At 38.0% G+C, this 24,665-nt stretch overlaps 1 protein-coding gene across 1 annotated transcript in view; it reads left to right on the top strand.

Annotated features, from left to right (window-relative positions):
• Positions 1-24,665, top strand: part of LOC112917206 (uncharacterized) — a 69,279-nt gene that overhangs the window by 2,915 nt on the left and 41,699 nt on the right. The window lies entirely within an intron of this gene.

The raw sequence follows: 24,665 nt of genomic DNA, 5'->3' as shown, positions 1-24,665 counted from the left end.
TTCTGTTGCAGGATCAGACCCTACCAAAATATAATTTGTAATGTAGGTGATAAAACCTTTCCAAAATCTCCCCTTTCCTCATTCTCTCCCCTTTCAAGAGTCTCAAACTGGAACTTTCAATAATAGACACAATTGTTAGTAATGCACTGAGTTCTTTCTAGGTCCATTAATCAAGCCTAATTTCTGGGCTTCAGTAGCTGAGGGAGACATCAGCCCAGAGAGGGAGAAAATCATGAGACTCTGCGGATAGGAAAGGCATTTCAGTTTGCTAAAGTGTCATCATGCTGCAGGGAAAAGCTTTTAAAAAGAAGAGAGAATGTTTAGGTTGCTTTTAGTGTGCATATTTACTGAATTTGGCATTTTGCTGAGATATTTGAGAATTGCATATATTAAATTCTACACAGTTGTGGTATCATTTCTTTTTGCCTAACATTCTGTTCTTTGAAGGTTTTGATTTTTTTTAAAATTTTTTTAAAATTTTTATTTATTTATGATAGTCACAGAGAGAGACAGAGAGAGAGAGAGGCAGAGACACAGGCAGAGGGAGAAGCAGGCTCCATGCACCAGGAGCCCGATGTGGGATTCGATCCCGGGTCTCCAGGATCGTGCCCTGGGCCAAAGGCAAGCGCCAAACCACTGCGCCACCCAGGGATCCCCGAAGGTTTTGATTTTTTAATGGGAATCTCAGCACTTGGCCCTTGCAGTCTTCTGTACTGGGTAGCTTGCATTAATTTTTGACTTGAATGCCTTAGCCATTTTTGAGAAACAGTTTTTCAGAATTTCTTGCTCAATTGATCTCTCTTATGTTGATGTGTCTATGGCTTGAGAGTAGAAACAGTGTTTGCTGCTGGGTATTGTTGCTCTTATGGTTCATTCCTGGCATAGTGACTTGGCTCCTTTATTGTAAAACCTTAAGGTCGTAGATACCTTGCTGGTGTTCGAAACATTGCTGATACAAGTGGAGTGGGGATAGGAATGGAATAGGAAAACATTATGCATCATAAATCTGAGAATTTGGATTTAAAAAAAATAATGTATCACCTGTTTACTCTCCTTGGGTGCTAACTTGCTCCAACTCTAAATATATTGCAAAATGCAAAATGTGGATACAGTTTCCAAGACCTGTGTATAGTGGAAGGAATGCTTACTCCACAGTCAGCCAACCAGACTTGGGTGGCTAATGTGACTTTGTCACTTTGAACTGAGTGAAGTTCAGCATGCTACTTCAACATGATGATCTACAGTTTGTTTTTGGTAAGATGGGGATACTGCTGCTAAAGGGGATGCTGTGATACGTAGAATATCTAATATAGTGCCTGGTACATCATAGCCAATAAATGGCATCATCTCACACTCCTCCAGAACTGAGCTCTTGATTACCCAACCTCTCCAGTTTCTTCTCTGATTTTCATCTCATCTATCCAGCAGGTGGCTCAGGCCAGAAGGCTGGAGTTTATCCTTAATTCTCTTCTCTTCTGTCACCTCTTCCAAACCGCCCCCTCCCCCAACCAGCTTGTCACAAAGTACTGATCTACTTTTATGGAAAAATCTCTTTCAAATCTGTCTGATTTTCAGTCTCCACTATGCTTACATTCTGCTTGAAGCCTCTATTATCTTTTCCCGTTGCCTTCTGCACATACTCTGTACCACTTCTGGTCCCTTTTCCAACCAGCAACCTAAAAAGAAAAAAAAAAAAAAAAGTCACTTGATGTTTAAAGTCTTCAAAGCTTTTGGGAAACACATTTATTTCTCCAGATAAAATATGAAATCTTCAATAAGGTCCTGCATGATTTGGCCACTGCCCATCATCTTCATTCTTTGCCAACCACATTGTCCAGTTCTCCAGCAGACTCACTTCAGGGCTCTAGCTCTTGCTATTAGTTTATTTTAGGACAATGTCCTTGAGCTATTTGTCATCCTTGGGTAAAAATTCAAATATTCTCTTTATAAATTTTTTTTTTTTAGTCTTTATAAATTTCTTATCACCCTTATCATCATGTAATTTAGAATTCCTTTATTTTTCTCCCTCAAAGCTCAATCATTTTTCCTTCTTAATGTTAGTATAACATTAAACATCTTTCCTTCTTAATGTTTGTATATTATTTAACTACTTAATGTTTCTCTCTTGCCCTCCAGGGCAGAAATAATGCTTGGTTTATTCACTAGTCCATACTCCATGCCTGGTTCATTTAGTTAGGTGTTCAATAAGTGGTTCTTATTATAATGAGTAAGATAATAATATTGGTTTTGTATTTGTATCTTGATTGCCTTCTTTATCACTGTTCAATCTGCTTTTCATAACAGAAAAGCCAGAGTGGTTCTCTCCTGTTTTTCTTCCTTTCTGGTGTGTTATGTATAACATGAAACAGTCTTTGCAGATAACAGGTAAAATTAATGCATTTGGGCTCTGTGGAAAATTCATGGTAATAAATTGAGACACCTTTTAATTAGTGTTACCCTTATGATTTTCTTTTGTAGATAATCCTTTTTCTGAGTACATCATTAAAGTAATTATGCTTTTTTTTCATCAGCACAGGATTACTGAAAAAAAAATCTTACTATGTCATATTATTTTTACATGTCATATGATAATACATTAGTCAGCAGCTGTTGATAACTCAGCGCCACACTTCAAAGGAAGGTAGAGAAAACTAGTAGAAAATTGAGAGTTCTAAGGATGTTTAGTACCGTCCAGTTGTTGATGTGACTTACATAAGTAACTAGATATCATTTGAACGTTTAGTTAAGGTAGCAGAGTAGTTGTTTAAAAATTGGAACCACCCAGACGTCTGGATATTCTTTTTCTTTCTCTCACTAAAGCATTCCTTCTTTTAGCCAAAAAAATCTCATGACTTTCCAAGGCCAAGGAAGGCTTAAAGCTTTGAGTATTTTTGTCATGTGGTTGCTCCTTACAAATTATTAGTTTGATGCACTATTGCTCTGAAGTATTTATGTTCTTAATATTTCTAGGTTCTAATTCTTACGTAATCACCCACATTTTCTTTTGACTTGTTTCTTAGGATTTGAGTTTTAGAGTTTTCCCTTGCATCCTTAGAGTATAATCCCAATTCCTTTCTAGTTTTGTATTTTGTAGGTCAGAGGTATACAGAGAATTTAGAAGTTGATTCTACTTTTTTCATGATTTATTTGTTTGCACTTAACGTCTGGGTTTCTCTAGAATGTATTGCCTTATAAATGGTCTGGACTCTCAGTTTTGTCAGCAAGGAGCTGGATGCCCTTGGGTCAGGAGAGCAGGGAAGATTAAAAAACCATTTTTAAGTCCCATATTATGTGCCAAGCTCTGGGCTAAGTGCTCTCACAGAAGAAGAGTAAGTAGTTTACCTGATCAAAATCATGAAAAGGAACCTTTAGCTTTTCATACATTTGTTTCTTTATTCAAGGAAATTGTTTTTGTTCCCCCATTTCCTCACTCTTTATTTTCTAGTTAGGAAGGCATGGCAAGACAGACAAGCCCTCTCTAGCCCAACCCATTACCTTACCTTTTTATTTATTTAGACCTGATTTTACTTGTATAAAAATATTGGAAGTCGGGCCAGACAGGGGCACGCCCTTTGATTTTGTCTTTGAGGTAGGTCTCTGTGCTCTAGGACATTTGCACCATGAGTGGCTACTACTGTAGAGTAGAAAAAATTTATTGCTTAAAACCCCAATTGCTTTTTCCCTCATGTATACACGCTTACTTGGTTACTTTGGGTGACCTTGAACAAGTTGCCTGGGGCTTTATAGCACCAATAATATCTATTACCTATTTATTTCACAGCCTTGCTATAGGATGTAGAAGGCTTATTTTTGGCAATGTTTTTTTTTTTTTTTTTTTGCCACATTCAAATATATCCCATAGCTCATTACAATTAACTCCAGTGCTGTCCAAGTTTTATGTATTAAGAAAAATATTTTTTTACTCAGTAGCATGTGTTTTAACTCTTTGTTTTGATAAGAAATCAGATATGAGTACAGGTTGTAACAAGAGGAGGGTTGTAATAATTTCCTACCAGGTTTTATTCATGTGGGTGATACATTTTGTCACTTGTTAACTGTCATTGGCCTCTGGCTAAATCATGTTTAATTTTTAATTATAGTAATTTATTATTGGAGAATCACTTCAAGTTAAATTATTTTTTTAGACAGAAGTACATACACTTAAAAAATTAGGATTCTCTCAATGGAGAGGTATTGGACAGAAAAGTAAAATATCACTCTAATTTTTGCTTAAGTATTTGAATAGATATTTAATCTCTGAAGCGCTACATAGAAATACTATTGAAAGATAGGTTGGGAATATTTTGCAGTGTTTAAGGTAGAATTTGGTCATTTCTGGGGCAAGTTCTTTTTTTTTTTTTTTTTTTTTTTTTGGAGCAAGTTCTAATACTTGATGCCATTAGATGTCAGGAAACCTAAAGTAGTTTGTGCTATATTTTTCCTTTTTGTATATAATAATTTTTTTCTTTTTTTTTTTTTTAATATCTTCACTGAGGAAAGCTGAGGTAAGCAGCTTACTGACATGCAATGAACTGTACCCATTTAAGTGTACAATTGGATAAGCTTCAACCTATATATATAAATATGAAATCACAAGATAGTAAATGTATGCATCACCTTCCCCAAGTTACTCCATTCCCATTTGCAAGCCCTTGCCTGTCCATCATCCCCTCCCCTCAGCAGCTTTGCTTCTGTCTCTGCAGAGTAGCTTGCATTCTCCAGAATTTAAATGAATGGAATCATGTAGTATATAGTCTTTTTCGGTCTGGCTTCTTTCATTCAGAATAATTGTTTGGAGATGCATGTTGATATATACATGAGAAGAATAGTTTATTTCTTCTCATTACTGAATAATGTTCCATTATATGAATATACAACAATTTATTTATATACGTACCTGTGGATGGACATTTGGGTTGTTTCTAATTTTTGTCTATTCAAAGCTGCTGTGAACATTTGCGTATCATCCTTGTATGGACATATGCTTTGATTAATCTTGGGGAAGAACCTAGGAGTAGAATGGCAGAATCATGGTAGACATGTTTAGCTCTTTCAGAAGCTGCCAAACTGCTTTCCAAAGTGATTAGATCATTTTACTTCCTACCAGCAGTTCATAAGCATGCTAGTTCCTTCACATCCTTGCCAACACTTAGTATGATTAGTCTTTTTTTTTTTTTCATTTTTTATTAGTCTTTTTAATTATAGTCATTAGTGGTATTTCATTTTTATTTTAATTTGCATTTCCCTAATGACCAGTGGTGTTGAGCATCTTTTAATGTATTTTTTGCTGTCTTTATATCTTCTTTGGTGAAGTGCCTGTTCAAGACTTTTGTCCACATTTTTACTGGGTTGATTGTTTTCTTATTATTGAATTTTGAGAGTTCTTTATATATTTTGGAGAAGTCCTTCATCAGATATATGCTTTGCAAAGATTTTTTTTCCAGTTTGTGACTTGTCCTTTCATTTTCACAGTGACTTTGAAGATAAGAAATTAAAAAAAATTTTTTTTTAAGATTTTGTTTATTTATTCATGAGAAACACAGAGACAGAGAGTCAGAGACAGAGAAGCAGGCTCCATACAGGGGGCCTGATGTGGGATTCGATCCCAGGACTCCAGGATCACGCCCTGAGCCAAAGGCAGACGCTCCCCTCCTGAGCCACCCAGGCGTCCCAGATTTTTAAATTTTAATGAAGTCTAGCTTATGGTTTTGTTCTCTTCTACATTGTGCTTTTGGTGTCCTTTTTAAGAAAACCTTTGCCTAAGCTAAGGTCACAGAGATTTTCTTCTAGAAATTCTCTTTTCTTCTAGAAGTTTTATAGTGTTAGGGTTTATGTTCAAATCTATGATCTGGTTTAAGTTATCTTTTTAAAATAGACTTTATTTTTTAGAGCAATTTTAGGTTTACAGCAAAACTAAGAGGAAGGTGCAGAGATTTCCCTTATACTCCCTGCCTCACACCTGTCTCACCTCCTCCATTATCAGCATTCCCCACCAGAATGGTACATTTGTTGCAGTTGAACCTACATTGACACATCATTATCACCCAAAATCCATGATTTACATTAGAGTTCCCTCTTGGGTGTTTTAAGTACTATATGTTTGGGCAAATGTATAATGACATGTATCCATCACTATGGCATCATAGAGTAGCTGCACTGCCCTACAAATCTTCTTGCTCTGTCTTTTTATCCCTCTCTTTCAACTAACACCAGGAAACTATTGATGTTTGTACTGTCTCCATGGTTTTGCCCTTTCCCAAATGTCTTAGAGTTGGAATCATATGGTATGTAGCCTTTTCAGGTTGGCTTTTTTACTTACTAATATGCATTTATGTTTCTTCATGTCTTTTCATAGCTTAATAGCTCATTTTAGCACTGAATAATATTCCATTATCTGGATGTACCACTGTCTATTTATCCATTCACCTACTGAAGGATATGTCTGCTTCCAAGTTTTGGCAATTATGAATAAACCTGCGGTAGGCATCCATTTTCAGGTTTCTGTGTGGACATGTTTTCAACTCCTTTGGGTAAATACAGAGGAGCACAATTACAGGGTCATATGGTAAGAGTCTGTTTAATTTTATAAGAAATTGCCACACTGTCTTCCAAAGCGACTGTACCATTTTGCATTCCCATCAGCAACAAATGAGAGTTCCTGTTCCTTTACATCCTTATCAGCATTTGGTGTTCTCAGTGTTTTGTATTTTGACCGTTCTAATAGGTGTATAGTATTATCTTATTGCTGTTTTAACTGATATTTCCCTGATGGCATTTGATGTGGGACATCTTTTCATATGCTTTTTTTGCCATGTCTATGTCTTTGGCAAGGTGTCTGTTAATGTGTTTGGCCTGTTGAGTTAATATTTTATATTGAGTAAGTTTTGGATTGAAGTTCATTTTCTGTTCTGCATATGAAAATCTAATTGTTCTACCACCATTTATTAAAAAGACTTTTTTCTTTTGTAGAAAATGAGTTGTCGGTTGTATCTCTTTTTATTTTATCAATTGACATTCATGGTGACCTTTAGTTTGTGTCATCAGCCAGATGACACAAACTAAAGGAAAAGCAACTAAATCCTATACTTAAGAATGAATGTGTTTTGGTCGTGTTTAATAAAATTTCTAGTTTCCTTACTGTAGCCTTTATGTAAACCTTTCCGAGTGCCTGCTTCAGTTAAAAGCCTGACTAGAGGGCAGCCTGGGTGGCTCAGTGGTTTAGCGCTGCCTTCAGCTGGGGGTGTGGTCCTGGAGACCTGGGATCGAGTCCCACGTCAGGCTGCCTGCATGGAACCTGCTTCTCCCTCTGCCTGTGTCTCTGCCTCTCTCTCTCTGTGTGTCTCTCATGAATAAATAAATAAAATCTTAAAAAAAAAAAAAAAAAAAAGCCTGACTGGACCTGGGTAGCCTTGGTGTAGTTATAAAGCTCACCCCTTCTCAAATTTCCTTTAAATGGGGTTACTAAATCATCACTCAGGGCTGTTTTGGAATAAAAGTGATGTTTATAGGTGTCCATATATGGGAATGAATGCATATGAAATGTCTCAGTGATTGGTTAGTGCCTTTCCCCTTATCCAACTCTGGTAAACTGTATATACTGGTTCTGTCTGAACTAGGAGTCTGAAGAGGCTGCAGTGCTCTCTGGGGAGGACAGATACTCCATAATCTGTCCAGACCAATGGTCTCAGAAGAGAACATGGTCATTGTAGATCATCCAAGGGTGGGAGAAGAGCATTTGATAGTTGACATGGATGGTCCTCCTCATCCCTCACAGTCTGGAGTTGGCTATCCCCTAGGCCATTCTCTATTAGTAATCCTTTCTCTCTTGAATCTCAGCCTCATCTTCCCTTATCTCTTTACCCTCAGCCTGGAAAGAATATGCTCAAATCTCTCTTGACATTGCTGCTCCTTCTAGCTGTCTGCTTTCTTAGCCAGTTCTTACAGGAGTTTGTGTTTAATGCTTCTATATTACCTACCAATTCACTCCCCAGCTAACTATCATTTTTTGGAAACATTTCTTGCTACAGAAACGAATTTCTTAATAGCCAAAATCATTGGAAACTTGTTCCCTTTAATATAACAGAAGCTTTTTGTAGTATGTTTACACTATTGAGCCATCTCCCTCTGTCTTCAGACTTCTTGTCAACACTCTCTCTTTGTTCATTCATTCATTCATTCATTCATTCAGAAGTGAACTGCCTGACCTTCCATGCAGGGAACTGTAACAGAGAACAAAACACACAAAACAGCCCGCATAGAAAGTGCACTCTACTGGAGGAAGTTAGATAATGAATGCATAATTTTACATTCTTTATAGGATGATAAGTGCATCAGAGGGAAAAAATATAACAAGTTGGAGAAATTGAAAATGCTGGGGATGGGAGTAGAGGTGTTATTTGATATTAGATGGGCGGGAAGTTCTTATTTGTGAGAACATATTTGAGTAGAGACCTTAATGAAGTGAAGGAAATAACTTCACAGCTGTCTGAGGAAGAACAGTCCCCATAGAGGAGACAGTGACTACAGAGGCACTGAAGAAGGTGCATACAATTGTGCCCATATCATAGCTGCCAAATCAGTGAGGCTGGGAGTATTGGGAAGGCAGGGGACAGAAGCAGGAGACAAGGTAGAGAAGGTAATGGGGTCCGTATACCAGGCACTTATTGGCTCTAACAAGGATCTTGGTTTTTACTCTTTTTGAGAGGACAGGTGAAGATCTTGAACAGAGGAATGAATGAATTAGAGAGAAGCATGGAGTAGGAGGCAAGAACATGAACTGTAGAGCCAGCTACCTAAATTAAATTCCCAGCCCTGCCACTTACTGGCTCTGTGACCTTGTAATAGTTCTATAACTTCTCTGTGCCTCATCGGTAAAGTGGGAATAGGAGTGGTGTACCTAGTTCACAATGTTGTTATGAAGATGAAATGACTTAATATTTATAAAAAACAGCATGACAGATAGTATTATAAAAATGCTTATTAAATACAATTGGGAAAATTAAAAAGGCTCATTTTGTTGCATGTGTAAGGGGCTTGTCAGGGGAAATAAGAATAGAAGTAACCAAAACATGGAAATAACTGTCAATCAGTCGATGAATGGATAAAGAAAATGGATAAAGAAAAAAATAAAGGAATATGATTTAGCTAGAAGAATGGAAATGTTGCCATTTGTGACAACATGGACAGATCTGGAAAGCATTATGCTTTCAAGTGAAAGGAACAGAGAAAGACAAATACTGTTTGATTTCATTTACATGTGCAATCTAAAAATAAAACAAAACACCCAACTCATAGGTACAGAGAACAGATTGGTAGTTCCAAGAGGTGGGAAGTGGAGTTGGTTGAAATGGGTTGAAATGAAGGGAGTCAGAAGGTACAAACTGTGCTTCTAAGGTATATATGTCCAGGAAATGTAATATACAGCATGGTGACTTAGGAAGGAAGGGGGACGCCTGGGGGGTTGCTCAGTGGTTGAGCATTTGCCTTCAGCTTAGGTCGTGATCCCAGGGTCCTGGGATTGAGTCCTGTTATCAGGCTCCCCCCACAAGAAGCCTGCTTCTCCCTCTGCCTGTGTCTCTCATGAATAAATAAATAAAAATCTTTAAAAAAAAAAAAAAAAGGAAAAGAGAAGAAAAGAAGTAGGAAGACCAATTAGAAGATGATTGCAAGGGCAGCCCGGGTGGTTCAGCGGTTTAGCGCCACCTTCAGCCCAGGGCCTGATCCTGGAGACCTGGGATCGAGTCCCACATCCGGCTCCCTGCATGGAGCCTGCTTCTCCCTCTGCCTGTGTCTCTGCCTCTCTCTCTCTCTCTCTCTCTCTCTCTCTCTCTGTGTGTGTGTGTGTGTGTGTTTCTCTCATGAATAAATAAATCTTTTTTTTTTTTTTTTTTTTTAAGGAGAAGATGGTGATTGCAATAATTCACTCAAGGGACTGCTTAGTTGAGGTGCCAGTAGGGAGACTGGTCATATTATTGATGTATTTTGGAAATGAGGATGACTTACTGAGAAATAGATCTGCTTTTCCTCTCGGATCTTTCTGGCTCAGTCTTCCTTGCTGCTTCCTTTTTTCCCTATTGACCAGTGGTTCTCAAATACGTGGGGACCTTTCTTGGTTGTCACAGAGACTAGGCTATGGGTATTTCTTGTGTTCGGTGGGCAGAGGCTGGGCTGGAGTGCTCAGCATTCAGCATGGTAAAGACATGTCCTGTGCAATTCGCCATGTAGCATCCTTGTTGAGGAGTGCTGCTTTAGAACTTTTTCCCACCTGCCTTCCTGTCCCTAGGCCTAAGATTTCTTAACCTCTGTGGGTAGTGGGGGGCCTATAAGCTGCCTGGTATTTTTTCCAAAATGTTCATTTTTATACATTTTGTTGGGGGGTGGGGAAGTGATGAGAATTTTCATCAGGTTCTCAAAAGGGTCCATATCCTAAGAATGTAAGAATTCTTGTTCTGAGTGGTCTCATTGTTTTTATTCTGGCTGTTTTGGTGATGGACTTTCAAATCTGTTTCTGTAGCATTTTATACTGGGACTGCTAGACCCTTCTCTACTGAACCACATAGCAGTTTCTCAGGATCAACATAGCAGTTCCTCAGGATCAACAGGTCTCCTAACTTCTTTCTATATTTCTCACCTGGGCACCACCATCCACCTTATTCTTAATCTTGCCTTTCTTGTGTCACCACTTCACACTAATGAAGTGACTAATTCTTGACTAATTGACTAATTCTTCTGTTCTTCTGATTTTACCTCCTGGACAGCGGAGGAGATTTTTCTTATTTCACCTTCATTCACTACTATAATTTAGCATCTCTCATTTAGAGTGTTGCCACATCACTGGTCTTTCCACCTGAGGCCCATCTTCCACATATCAGCAGATGAGCACTGATACAGAAATCTTACTGTGTCACTGATTGGCTAAAAACTCAGCTCTGTCAATGCCTGCAGGGTTGAGTTCAGACTCTTGTTATAGCATACAGGACTTCTGAAATCTGGCATTAGTCCCCTGTCCTGGACTGGCCAGGTGGCCACCCTGCCTCCCTGCTTGGCCTCCCTCCAGCTCTTCTCCCTCACCTGTCCTTTGTGCTAGACTGTAACAGGATTACATTATAAACTGTTCGATGCATTAATGCTGAAACATCTAAATATGCTGTTTGATCACATGAAAAAAATGGTTCAATCTCTCTCTTTCCCATACTCTGTAGGTTTAAAACCCAGCCTGGCTGTCCTCTCTTCCTGAAGGAAGTGCTCACTCCCTTAGAAGTCCATCTTGCTTTCTTTCTGTACCATATGTATGCATATTTCTCTTCTTTCTTTGCGTTGTAATTTCAGAAATTCTGTATTTCAAACAGATGAGCTTCTGAGAGGCTCATTTGTTCACAGGTTCAAAGTGACTAAGAAGACTTTAAGCCTGCAGTCCCCTGGTGCAGTTCAAGGAGTGTAAGTTGGTTCTTTGAAGCTTTATAACCAGTTATGCCCTTGCTGTTGGATGTTCAGTGGGGCATCTTTTTTTTTTTTTTTTAAAGTGGAGCAGCTTTGTCTACATTAAAAATCTCTTGAGGCAGATGGCTCCTTCATGGTCTCTTTGGAGCCCTGGGGAGCCCCTTAGTAGCCCTTGGAATCCAACTTCACTCCTTACCTCTTGAATTACAGGAGCCTCAGTGGGCTCAGTCTTGGCTGTGTTCATCCTTTCTGTTCTAGAACAATTTCCTGGCCTCCTGAACTAACATTGGGCCAAGTTTCCACCTTTAGCAGTGATCATCTTGTACATTCAAAATGGAAAAACTTCTGAAAATCTGTCTTCTCTATTCTGACTGATTATTACTGCTAGGGTATAATAGGCATAGGTTAGCCTTTTTCACCCTCAGCCCCATTGATCCTTTGCCCTTCATCATTCTTCCCAGTCCTCATTCCAAATGTAAAAGGGGAAAAAAAAGAAAAATATTTTTCACCACTCTCAACTATTTTTATTGTTTTCCTTTTGTTTCTATCATGATTTTGTGTCATTAGACATGTACTGTGCTTTTCCATAATCAGATAATGATAGGGTTAATAATGTTTGTAAAATACTTCAAAACATATTTTAAATATAGCAAACACATTCATCTGCAGATTAATGAATATGAAGGCACCCACCCAAGGCAGAGTTTTCAGAGTTTGGCTCTGGGAGTTGTGATTTGAAAGCTCAGGAGTAGGGAGGTCAGGATGTGTTTCATGCCACATTTCCTGCTGATTGTGGGTCTCCTTGAAAGTAAATAAGATCCATATTTAATTATCTGCCAAGTAACTATAAGCTCTTTGATGGCAGGAACTTGTCTGATTCTCCCTAGATTCTTGGATCATGGCACTGTTAGTTGTTGAATGAGCTCACTATGCTAGCTAGTATTTACACTTTCAAAGGGAACCATGCTAAACTGCCTATAAACATTTAGTTGTGTAGACTAAACAAAAAATTTTAAATGCAGAAGACTAAAACATTCATGTTACATGGATGATTAAGGTGATACTGAAATTTGGGTTGGTAGGAATGGATATTTTATTTGACTTTTGAAAACGCTTCAACAAATAGTACTTACTGTACTCAAGAGTGAGGTTTTGTAGAAGATACAAGGAGAGATGATATAATCTGTGGAAGCCTATTATTGAGAATTGAGGCTGTATTAAATACATAATTGCATATGGCAGAGTATTTTATGTATACACATACATATCCGAACTACATACTTCGTTGAATTTTCACACACTGAACTTACCCATGTAACAAGGGCCCAGATTGAAAAGTAGAATAGGGCAGCCCGGGTGGCTCAGCGGTTTAGCACCGCCTTCAGTCCAGGGTGTGATCCTGGAGACCTGGTATTGAGTCCCATGTCAGGCTCCCTGCATGGAGCCTGCTTCTCCCTTTGCCTGTGTCTCTGCCTCTCTGTGTCTCTCATGAATAAATAAATAAAATCTTTAAAAAAAAAGAAAAGTAGAACATTATCATCATTCCCACAGGCCCCCTTGTGCTCTTAATTTTCAGTGGCATTACATAGTTTTAACCGGTTTTGTTCCTTATATAAATGGAATCCTACAACATGTACTCTTTTGTGTCTTAATTTTTCACACTCAACATGTATGATTCACCCATATAGTATATAGTTCTGTGAATTGTTCATTACTATTTATTATGGATAACTTTTCATCTTGTTCTTTTCTGTTTTCCAGGATTTTTTGTAATGAGCATATATTTAATAATCAGAAAAAGATTGTGTTTGTTTTTTTAAAGATGCAAAGTCAAGTTTGTTTGTACTTAGGTAGATTTAGTTACCTAGTTCAACTTGACCATAGGACATGTGGAGGAGAATTGAGAAAACAAGTTGTGACTGTTCAGAAACAGATGTGGTGCAGTGCAGTGTGAACTCAGCATCAAGAGAAGCACTTTTTTTTTTTACATTTTATTTATTCATGAGAGACACACAGAGAGAGGCAGAGACATAGGCAGAGGGAGCAGCAGGCTCCCCACAGGGAGCCCAATGTGGGACTTGATCCTAGGATCCCGGGATCACGCCCTGAACCAAAGGCAGACGTTCAACCACTGAGCCACCCAGGCATTGCAAGAGAACCAGATTCTGTTTTGTCATTTAGTAGCCCTCAGGCTGTAGACACCTCCTTGAATTCTTTGATCCTCAATTTGCTCATCCTTTGGTCAATTAGGTGTGATGATATCTTCCTTAGAAACTAGGCATAAGGATGCTCTTGAGATAATGAGTCTGTGAGTCTGCTAGATGGTGAGGTCCTTCATTGGAAAATTACAATTAGAGAGGATAGATGTTCAGGGAGGGAACTCATGTCCAGTTGCCATTACTTTTCTCCATGAAGTGAGGGCCGAGGGTTATCTGTAAGTGAAAGCACACAGGTTTGAGGTGGTGGTGTGTGCAAAAGCAAAGAAGCTTTGGAGCAGGCAACCCCAATGCGCTCAAGGAACTAGGGGGTCCAGGGGGAATGCAGGAAGAGCGCAGCAGTGTTGAGGGCCCAGCTGAGGTTAGAACATATATGTGAATACAGCATGTGTGAGTTTTCCCTTCAGAAGATTGTTTTATTTGGGCTTTATTGAGGTGATTTTTCAGCAGAGGATGAAGGAAGTAAAAACAAAAAGGAAGGAGGAGGAAAGCCCACTGACACGTGAGAAATGTCTCATCTACAAAGAGAACATTGTTTAAAGGAAGCCTCTGATTTAAAATGTGTTCTAGAAGTCCACAGTGATTTGGAACTTAGAATATCTTTTTCAAAGGGTATTTACACTAAAACGAAGATCTAAGATTTTAGTCTAGCCCACAAAGGTCTACAAAACAGGCAGGGAACTTATATTAATATTATGTTTTCTAGCACTGAAAATCCTAAAATCACTAGACGTTTTAACTATCTTAGAGCCTTCAAATAGAATAGGGCTTGAGGTTGTCAGCTTGGAACTGTATTCATGGATGGTATTGTTTCTGTGAAAGTAATACCATGCAGTGAAACCTTCTGGGAATGCATTCTGAGTTTGTCTACCTCCTCCTAATATAGGAATAGGTGAGCACTAGGTTCTGAACCCATTACTGGGAGGTTAGCTATTTGTAGATAAATGATGTCTGTATAATGGGCGGTGCCTTAACTCATCTTTGATCCATTCACAAAGTATCTATTGAGTTGTCTACAGGCTGGATATGCAAAAACAAAGAGAACCAGTCTTATCTTCCAGATAATTTGTATCTGGGCTAGGCATTTAAAGAAATAATTTTTGGAATGTAATCATGGATAAAATGGAGATGTAGGTTTTTGGGGTGAGATTAGAAGTGAGTGTTTCTGTAAAGATGTTCCTAAGTCTTTGAAGAAATCAGGGAAGATTTAAGGAAATTCATTCTTCAGCTAAAATGTGAGGATGAAAGGCATTTTCTGGGAGGATACTCCATACATATAGAATGATAGACACCCCTTAGGAAAAATACCTAAGGGAGAACATGGTCTGTTGGAGAACTACAAATAGCTTTGATATCTCTAAAGTTAGGTGTGTACAATGGAGTTGGGAAATGGCAGGAGCTGAGGTTAGGAAATCACCACCACCACCACCACCACCACCACCCACCTCGCCCCAGGGTTTGGGGAAGGATATCACATTGTCCTAAAGGTTGTTTTGGTCTCTGTTGATAGCATGATTGGTTATGAGAAACACAGTTTTTCTGTTCCTGTCCTGAATTAAGATTTCTATTTATTTAGATTTTACATTAGGAGGAAATTTTGAGATTGCTTTAGAATTAACTGGGGTTTTAGAGTACTGCTCATTGTCTTCTAGTATAGTGTATTCAGATCACTTTGTTTATATCAACAAACATTTATGAAGCACATGTTATATGGAAGGAATTATACTTTTTGCAGATGGTATTCTGAGGATTGGAAATGGCTCCTCTCTTTCAAGAAGCTTACAGTCTAGTTAGCAAAACTTGAACTTTCAAAAACCCTATTATGTAAATAAAGATAATAGCAAAAGGAAAGAGGATAGACTTGCTACTTAAAACTATAGGAGGCAGAGAAATCAATTTAGTAAGACTGTGTTATTTATTTATTTATATTTTTATTTTTTTAAAGATTTTATTTATTTATTCATGATAGAGAGAGAGAGAGAGAGAGAGAGAGGCAGAGACACAGGCAGAGGAAGAAGCAGGCTCCATGCAGGGAGCCCGATGTGGGACTCAATCCCGGGACTCCAGGATCGCACCCTGGGCCAAAGGCAGGTGCCAAATCGCTGCGCCACCCAGGGATCCCTATTTATTTAATTAATTTATTTTTAAGACTGTACTTCAATCAAGAACTAAAAGACCAAAAGAAATAGGACTGGTAGACAATGGTGTAAAAGTGAGGCAAGGTGATTAGAGAACTGGAAAAAGGCCTTCTCAGCCAAAGGACCGTGGTGGGGGGCTAGCCCAGAGGCACTGATGTGCACACTATGTTTGGGAGTTAGCACAGTGTCTAGAGTCACTCAATCTGGAGTATATTACTGGGACTAGAAAGAAATGGGACTGAATATGTGGCTGGGGCTAGGTGTTAGGGTCTTATATGCTGCACTAAGGAATTTGAGCTTTATTCAAGGCAATAAGCTTTTAAGAACAAGTCTTCTACTGATCTTCCTCTCCAACTCAGGCTGCTTCTGTCTTTTTTTTTTTTTTTTTTTTTTTTTTTATTCATGAGAGACACAGAGGCAGAGACAGGCAGAGGGAGAAGCAGGCTCCATGCAGGGAGCTTGACGCAGACTCGATCCTGGGTATCCAGGATCACACCCAGGGCTGAAGGCGGCGCTAAACCGCTGAGCCACCCGGGCTGCCCTGCCTCTGCCTTTAGTTCTCCTTCCCATTTGCTATGTTCAGAACAAGCCCAGTATAATACAAGCCTAGTATTAATACCATGTGACAGGAACTTTCCTGGTTTTGTACTGATTACCAAGGAAATTGTGGTTTTGGTCTAGAATCTTAGGATGTTTTCATAGTCAGCAGCCTAATCTCTTGGTGTTGGTTCTTCTTACCTTAGATTTTTGTGGCTCACTATTCAGTTTTTCAACTATTTTTGTGTCTATTATATAATTTGATTCTTAACAGTTTTTGGAAATAATCAGCTCAGACAGCTTATAGTTTGAGAAATCAGCTCAAAAAGCCTAAATGAATAGCCCAAGATCATTCAGTACTCTTGTGAGAGTTCAAGATGAAATTAGAAACAGTGACTTTCTGACTGTGTTTGGTCCAGGATTCGTTCCATGAAGTCATTATGCCATGGCCTTCCACTTGAGTGATTCTGACTACCAGTGAAGGTATGCCAGCCGTGTTATGACATCCATGAGATGCTTGCATGGTTTCATCCTGTTGGGTATGATATTTTGAAATGGCTAAGATTATGGGTTACATCTGAAATCATTACACGAAAAGAAACTGGCTTATTTGGGAGTTTGCCTATAATCATCTTGTTGTTGTTTTTTTTTTCCTCTTAAAGGAACAGCCTAACCTCTTAGTAATAAGCCTTTCTCATTAAACTAATCAATTTTTAAAGAAATTTCTTTCTTTTTTTTCTTTCTTTCCTTCTTTCTGAGGGAGAGAGAGAGAGAGAGAGAGAGAGAGAGAGAGAGACTGCACAGGAGAGAGCCCAAACAGTGGGGTTTGGGTGGGGGAGAAAAGGGAGTATGAGAAGCAGCCCCATGACTGGCTAGGCTCTATCCCAGGACTCATGAGATCATGACCTGAGCTAAAGGCAGGCACTTAACTAAAGGCTGCTAAAGGCAGCCACCAAGGTGTCTTTCATTCAACTAATCATTTTGATTTCTGGAAATAATCCACTAAGTCATTGGGTTTTTATTCTCAATCTCACATATTTAGCAGGAAATTGTTTTCCATTTTTCAAATATTCAGCAAGATGACAAAGTTAAGTATATACTAATTTTATGAATCATTTTTAAGCCATATGACTTACAAAGTTAAGTGCTTAAAATATTTGTAAAATCAAAAAAAATGAGGATTTTGCTTTACAATTCTGATTTGATTTTGCCAAGAGCAACAGAGTTGGCCTTTTAAAAGTTATAATTGAGGCTATCTAGGTTGTAAGGCAGCCATAGTATTGGCAAAGATACTAGTTTTTGTGGTTTAGGACCACTGACATCAAATACTAAATTCCTATAGAGAGATGGTGGTGTTGGCACTGGGAAAGACTTGGGAAGTCATAACATATTCAGAAAAGCAGTCATGGAGGAACAACAGTGGAAGGTCACATAGTAGTAGGATGTGGGACTCGGTCTTGAGACACTCCTCCTTGCTCCTTGTCAGTAGGATCAAGCTTAAACTCCTCAACCTAGGCCTTTGGTCTTTAAGGAGTATGGGAGATCAAGACTTTTCCCAAGTCTGATAACAAAGGCACAGAACACAGACAAAAGTAAGGACTTATCAGCAAGGACTTATCAGCACTGAGTGAATGTAATTTGATGGCATTATAGTAATGACAATAAGTTTCAGATCTATATCAGAAATGAAGATGGAACTTCTAACATTCTGTTAAAAAACAAAACAAAACAAAAAACCATACAGTAGAGTCTGGTTGAATATGCAGAGGCTTCTGAGCTTCTGATTGAGAGAGCTGATCTGGAACACTTTGTTCAATTCTAAGGTCAAATCAAGTTATTTTTAAGCTCCTAAATGATTGGCACTGGCCTAAATATAATACCCTTATGGACCTTGAAGTCAAACTGGCCAACCTCACCTATCTAATAAGAGCATGTACAGTGGCAGTCACAAAACCTCTGTTCCCTCATTTCTATATTATTTCTTATTTAATGCTATATTTATTATGTACTACATATAATCATATTAATGATATTGTTAATAAATAACAAATATTGCTTATCTTTTTTCCAGTCCAAAATGTTTTAGACTTTAGACAGAAACCTGTATATGTGTGTGTGTCTCTTTGGTGGGGAGGGGTTCCGGAGCAGCAGAATGAGGCAGGCACATAGATAAAACTAACATTCAGGAAAGAGGCAAGACCAACATTTTTTTAACTTCAAAGTATAGTCAAAATATTGTAATAATATTGTACATGATTATGGTACCTTATAGTTTTCAGATAATTTTTATCTCTTTTAAATCATTTGATGGTTATGGCAAATCTGTAAGAATGGTACACTAAACATTCACATTGTCCATGCAAAGTGAAGTCATAGCTATCTAATGTAACAGATATTTACACCTTCCACAGTCAGTTTGGTCCTGCCCAACCTTCTGACTGTCTTATTTGGGAGATTAGGTTGATAATGGTATCTACCAAAGAGCTTGAAGCAGGTGAGGATTACCTGGCCTCGGTACTGGGTTGTAATGAAAGCACATTTTGATTAAACTACACATACAGATAATTTTTAAATAAACATTCAGTTGCATTAAATTGTTGATACGGCCTGGTTTGTATGCTTGATGAAGGTTCTGATCTTTATGTTTTTAGGTGTTCTGATACACCTTTTAAGGAATATATATTTGAAGCCGACAATAGCATGGCAGAGGAGAGATTCTTGTTCTTTTACTTGTCATGAGGGGTTCTAGGCTTCAACAAATTCTTATAGTTTACTTAAGGGTGGAAGTAGCTCTAAAACTTCTAACAAGCCACACATACTTGAATCCTTTAATTTCACCAATGTGATTCTATCTCTAACATTCATCAAGCTAATTATAATTAGCAAGCTGCTGATTATACTGAAGAAAACCCATCCTGTAGGTAATGAGCATTGTCCCCAAAGCATTTGTCTCTTACAACCACCTCTGAAGTATGGGCTTCCTGATTGGAGCCCACCAGATCCACCCTGGACAGTGGATTCCCACTACTGTCAAAGTTATTGCCTAACCTAAACAGTGTTACAGGTTACAGGCTTTATGCTGAAATGGTTCAAAAAGTAAGTTGCAGATATCGAAATACATCTAGGCTGTTGAGATATCTAGGCAGGTTACACTATTATTTGTATATTCTGTTTAATAAAATAAAGAAGTGTGCCTGTTATCAGGCACATTAATTTGATTATAGAAGTCTTAACAAAGGGGCACCTGGGTGGCTTAGTGGTTGAGCATCTGCCTTTGGCTCAGGGCATGATCCCCAGATTCTGGGATCGAGTCCCACATCAGCCTCCTCACCGGGAGCCTGCTTCTCCATCTGCTTCTCTTTGTGTCTCTCATGAATGAATAAAATCTTTTTAAAAAGTCAACAAAATGTGGAAAATAAGTTTGTGGTGATGTTATTTTTGCCCTAAATATTAATGGAGCATGAATAGGGCATGTGTGCATTGTATCTGATTAGTGACTGTGTGTGTGTGTGTGTGTGTGTGTGTGTATACATCAACTTTATATAGCCCAAAGACTTAGTGAATCTCAGGTGTAGTTTTTGTTTTTGTTTTTTTAAGGTTTATTTATTTATTTTAGAGAGCGAGTATGAGTGAGCACATGAGCAGGGGGAGGGACAGAGGAGAGGAACAGAGAGACTCTCAAGCAGACTGTACACTGAGTGTGGAGCTCCAATCGGGTCTTGGTTTCACAACCCCAAGATCATGACCTGAGCTGAGATGAAGAGTCAAATGCTCAGCTGACTGAGTCCCCCAGGTGTCCCTCAACATAGTATTCTTAGAAGAAATGAGGGCTAAAATTTTAAAGATTTCTACTACTGAGGTAAGGCTAGGGTTTTGACACCCACCCATACTATAGCCTGGTGAATGCTGTGTGCAAATATTTACACACTGAAGCATGTGGTAGATGCATTTTGGTAGTTAAACTTCATTTAGATGGTTTTTTGGATAGGTTGGAATATATTACCTATGGAATAAATGTGAGGAAGTGGTATGCATATTTTTTCTAATTTTAATTTAAATTTAACCTATCTATGGTTTAAAACCAACCCCCCAAAGATAAAAGCATATTGAATTTTACATTCTGCTTTCCCACATGTGGTAATATGTGAAGACCAATTAATAGACAAGCGTGTCCTAGAAGAGTAAAAGTGTAGAGTAAGAGTCAAATAGTGAGCAGCCACAAAAGCTGGACTAGGCAGGAAGAGAAGCCAGACAGAAAAAGTGAGAGCATTGCCCTCCCTGAAAGCAAAGGTGCAAAGCCTTAAAAGCAAAGAGATATCCAGCAGTATTGAAGCTGAAGATGGAAGTCAAGTAGAATAAGGACTTGACTTTTGGCAATGAGGAGGTCATGGATGATCTCAAGAAAAGTAAAAAGTAAGCATTGAGTTGAAGAGTGTGAGGAAATGTAGGCTGATTTTTAAATAATCATAATAATTTTATTTATAATATCTGAATGCTCATAATGTGCCAGGTCCTGAGCACTTTACTCATATTAACTCATTTAAATTTCGCAACCACCTCATGGAGTCTATACTTTTTATCCCCCATTTTATCTGTGCAAAAACTGAGGCACAGAATTATTCACCCAGACTTAAATGGATAAGAAAGTGGGGCTGAGATAGGATTCTAACACAAAGTTGGCCCCACCATTATTTATTTTAACTGCCATTGCATGCTGAAGCTTTGCCATAGAGGAGAGTTTAGGAGCTTTTGTATTCTTTGTACTGTGTTAGGTGAAGGGGACACAGAGACAGTTTCTACCCTTGAATTTTTACAAGAGAGGTAAGGAAGATGGATCAACAACACATGCAATGGTTTCATTTCTGTAGTAGAAGTGTGTAGCAGGTAGAGTCAGGACACAAGAAGACTGGCCAGTTTTTGTTTGTTGGAGGAAGGAGGGAGGAATCAGGAAAGGTCTCTTGAAGAAGGAGACTCTTAAACTGAGGTTCACAGTGACAAAATTTAGTGTGGTGGTTTAAAAAATTTAAGTACAGGAAGCTGAATTTTGTCACTAGGTCTACTTCTTCATTTTCATCAAATTTTCTAAGTATTCTTCCCTGATGGTTAAAAAGCGATTTAAATAAATATGCCATGTCTTGAAAAGTCTGCAGCATGTTTGTCCTAACAAGGTATTTAGCCCACAAATGTGAATGTTTTGTTGTTACTTATTTTGGCTGGGTGGGTCATTATTCTGTAATACTCATAATACAATTATATGAAGCATTCTCTTTAGAGAAAGAAAAGACTTCCCTCACATATGCTGTTTTAAGAATTTTAAAAAGGACACACAATATACATGACAAAAAGATACATAGCATCTTTGGTTTGTTTATTTATTTATTTATTTAAATAATAAATTTATTTTTTGTTGGTGTTCAATTTGCCAACATACAGAATAACACCCAGTGCTCATCCTGTTAAGTGCCCACCTCAGTGTCCGCCACCCAGTCACCCCCACCCCCCCGCCCTCCTCCCCTTCTACCACCCCTAGTTCGTTTCCCAGAGTTAGGAGTCTTCCATGTTCTGTCTCCCTTTCTGATATTTCCCACTTATTTTTTCTCCTTTTCCCTTTATTCCCTTTCACTATTATTTATATTCCCCAAATGAATGAGACCATAATGTTTGTCCTTCTCCGATTGATCTTTGGTTTAAAGAGAGTATTTGGGATGCCTCTGTGGCTCAGTGGTTGAGTATCTCCCAGGGTCCTGGTATAAAGTCTTGCATCAGGCTCCCCACAGGGAGCCTGTTTCTCCCTCTACATATGTCTCTGCCTCTCTCTCTCTCTCTCTGTCTCTCTTTAATAAATAAATAAAATCTTTTTTTAAGAGAGAATTTAAAAAAATGTAGTAACTACCATGCTTTCTGTATGGGGTGGGAAAGATCTTTATGTAAGAAAGATATCATTTCTGTGCCTTCATTAAAAGCACCTTAGAAGAAATGAAGTTGTTGCCTAAATGAGGAGGACAAGGAAATCAGCAAAGAAGGATTTCTGGAAATTTGCAGGATCTGAGTAACTTTCCTTCTATGCCATAGGTGCCCTCTTTCCATTAAGTGATTACATGATGTAGCTGAGTTTATTATTTCTTACTGATGTATAGTGTTTTTGTTGTTGTTTTACCTATTTTTAAAAGCAAGCTAATTATAACTTCTTTAAACTCAATAAATTCCATAAAACAAGGTTGTTTTATTGCATTGGTTCATTATTGATTTTGTTTTGTAGTTTGTTGCCCAAGTAATAGTAAGAATCATGAACTGAGTGAATATTATAGGTGCAGGGCTATGCTCAGTCCTTTACCCACATTTTTGTTTAATCTTACAACTCTGCAAGGTAAATTTGCTCATTTTACAAATGAGAAAATAGGTTTGGAGAGATTTTTTTAAACTACAGAAAGTTAACTAAGCATCCAGTAGGAAGAACTGATCTGAGAAAAATGAGGCCAACGGAAGGAGAAAAAGCAGAGGTGAGGGAAGGCATGGAAGTGAGCAAAAAAAAAAGAATGAGAGATCAGACAGATGAATCTGTCAGCAGACTGACCTGGTGTGGTAGTGGAGGCTCTTGTTCTAGAACCCCTGAGGCTGTGGGTATACAGTGCCCTTCTGTGTATATGAAGTGTCTCTTTTTTCAAATGCTTTATGGCAGGATTTGCAAACTCATTACCACAGTCAGGCAAATGGCATTAAGAGGTGAAGTGGGGTTGGTATAAAGGATAAAGTGGTTATAAAGTGGTTAAAACTGTGGCAAGTTAGGGTATATATATATATATATATATATATATATATATATATATATATGCCCTACTTAAAGGAAGTGGTCCCCACTCAGCTCTAGCTGATTACTGTCTTTAGGAAATGCGGATGGACCAGTGTTTGGCGTTATCTTCTATTTTTTTTTTTTTCAGAGAAGCCATGTATCTGGGTATTTTGGGTGATTTCCGACCTTTTAAAAGCATCAAAACACCGTGTTGGCCAAATAGAACACTTAGTGGAAGATGGATTTGTGCTTTAAATTGTTTTCTTGTTAGCTGGTGAGAGTAGTAGGGTAGGGGTAGTACTGAGTTCTTAGGTTTGTGAGAAAGGATTTCTTGGTTATCTAAGTAACCTCAACCAGCTCCTGAGCAGACCTAGCCGAGGCAAGAGCAGTAGTTATAAATGCTCTCATTTTAATTTTTTCATCCAAGGGATGTAGATGTCAGATTTTTGAGATAGTCTCATTTTAAGAATAATTTAAATTTAAGCTAATTTTTAAAAAAATTCGTGGGACAAGATATTCCAATTCAGTGAATTTTTTTAGATAACTTAAATTCCTTTAAAACTTCCATTTTAAGAATTAAGGATATCAAACTGCTTATTTTAACAAACTCTATTAAACATAACATTTGGGAGGGAAGCATTGAAGGACATTATTAGCATACTATCCCATAAATTTAGATTTTGCAGAAAATTGGCAATGGATGTATACTTTTTATGAGCAGTTTAAGGAGCTAGTAAAGCATTTGCTTTATGAGGAAAGAGTTACATTTCTAGGGTGACACATTTCCTGATTTACTAGATCAGTCCTGGTTCACCTCTGTTGTTCTGGTATAACAAAAGGACCTTTTGTCCAGGATGATAAATTATATTGTTACCTTATATAATGTTAATATGTTTTTAGTTGCTGGTCCCTTTCTCACAGAGGTGGAATGAACCAGGTATGCTAAATGACCTTGTTGCTTCTCTTAAAATTAATCACTGAAGCAAAGGCTAAACCAGTCTTCACCCAGTGTGACTCTCTCAGCCCTCCCTGCAGGATCTTTGCTATTGCTCTCATGGTTTTACCCGTCAGCACATTTAAGCCATGATTGATTATTTCTGTAACATCGTTTTAAAGCCATCCTTCCTGTTAACTTTAACCTACTCTATTATCTGTATCAAATTTAATTTGTGGTATGTGTAAGGGAGGCATAGCAATCCCCATTTGAAGGATCTATACTAAAAATTATCCATAATCATCCTTAAATAACACTTAGGTAAAGGTAATAAACACTGATTTTATAAAAGCGCATTTCTGGGCAAACATCTTTTATTGCATGAAATTGAACATACTGGGTGTTACTATCCTGATGTATCCATTTCTTTCAGAAATGGATTTCAGTATAATTAATTATATATGAGTGATATCATGTTCCACATCTTTTTCAACTTTGAATAAAAAATCGAAGGCGTGTTAATTGAGTTTGCGAATGGAAAAGTTTGAAGATGTAGATAAAATGTAAAAATGACAGATTGAGAATTCAGAATGATTTTAATGGCTTCAAAC

The sequence above is a fragment of the Vulpes vulpes genome, chromosome 8 (genome assembly GCF_048418805.1).
Source record: "Vulpes vulpes isolate BD-2025 chromosome 8, VulVul3, whole genome shotgun sequence".
Taxonomy (NCBI): domain Eukaryota; kingdom Metazoa; phylum Chordata; class Mammalia; order Carnivora; family Canidae; genus Vulpes; species Vulpes vulpes.
Note: the sequence above shows the minus strand (reverse complement) of the source record. Positions and strands in the feature narration are given on the sequence as shown.